We start from the raw sequence: 1,547 nt of genomic DNA on the forward strand, positions 1-1,547 counted from the left end.
GGGGCAGGAGGGGGGTGCAGGCTGCCTCCCACTGCAGCATGGGACCCCCACCTCACAACAGCCCAGCTCAGCCTGTGTGGTGCCTACAAAGCTGACTCATGGACCGGCCATGATGGTGTCTGCCAAGCTCTCATGGAGGACCGAGAGGCCACACACAGGCGCTCCTTGGCGGTGGAGCGCAGACACTTTAACTCACAGACCATCGAGCCATGCAGACGGGACTCTGGCTGGCCCCGCAACCAAGGTTGTGCTCAGGAGGGTCTCCGTGGGAAACTGAGGACCCCGCTCTGCCCGCAGCATGAGGGGCGCTGCCCAGACTGCTAGAATGGACCCTCTGCCCGCCGTGCTGAAGGGGTGGCTTCTCTAACACCCCCAGCGGGCCACGTTTGGGCCACCGGGGACAAGGGACGCCACCCTGGAGCAGGGATGCTGGCCCTGCCCCCGGGCGCCTCAGGCAGGGGACGAGTGGGCAGGTTTCCTGCCTTCAGGCTGTGGGCTTTCGGCCGTGGAGACTCCTGCGGCTCGCAGCCAGGCTGCATGCAGACACGAGGAGGAACCGGGCTAGAGGGGACGGCATGTCCACCACTGCCGCACCTCACAGCAGCAGAAAACAGAGCCAAACCCAAGAAACCAAGTTCCTGCAAACACAGGGCATCCTTTGAAATCACTCTCAGCAGACGGTCTTTCCTTTATGTTTTAAGGAAACCCGGGCCTTTATCAAAATGGATTAAGGCTGACTCAGAGTAACAGGCGAGTGTGGCATTGAGCACAGAATGAAGCAGGGCAAAGGCTAACAGAGTTTCGTCAAGCAAACACACCGGTCATAGCAAATATGTTCTTCCGACAAGGCAAGAGACTACTCTACTCACAGACATTACCAGGCAGTCAAAACCCAAATCAGATTGATTATGTTCTTGCAGCTGAAGATGGAGAAGCTCTACACAGTCAGAGAAAACAAGACCAAGGGCTGACTGTGGCTCAGATCATGAGCCCCTTATTACAAAATTCAGACTTAAGTTGAAGAAAGTAGGGAAAGCCACTAGGCCACTCACTTCAGTTCAGTTCAGTCGCTCAGTCACTCAGTCGTGTCCGACTCTTTGCGACCCCATGAATTGCAGCACGCCAGGCCTCCCTGTCCATCACCAACTCCTGGAGTTCACCCAGACTCACGTCCATGCAGTCAGTGATGCCATCCAGCCATCTCATCCTCTGTCATCCCCTTCTCCTCTTGCCCCCAATCCCTCCCAGCATCAGAGTCTTTTCCAATGAGTCAACTCTTCGCATGAGGTGGCCAAAGTACTGCAGTTTCAGCTTTAGCATCATTCCTTCCAAAGAAATCCCAGGGCTGATCTCCTTCAGAATGGACTGGCTGGAGCTCCTTGCAGTCCAAGGGACTCTCAAGAATCTTCTCCAACACCACAGTTCAAAAGCATCAATTCTTCGGCGCTCAGTTTTCTTCACAGCCCAACTCTCACATCCATACATGACCACAGGAAAAACCATAGCCTTGACTAGACGAACCTTTGTTGGCAAAGTAATGTCTCTGC

The sequence above is a fragment of the Bison bison genome, unplaced genomic scaffold (genome assembly GCF_000754665.1).
Source record: "Bison bison bison isolate TAMUID 2011002044 unplaced genomic scaffold, Bison_UMD1.0 scf7180017847681, whole genome shotgun sequence".
NCBI lineage: Eukaryota > Metazoa > Chordata > Mammalia > Artiodactyla > Bovidae > Bison > Bison bison.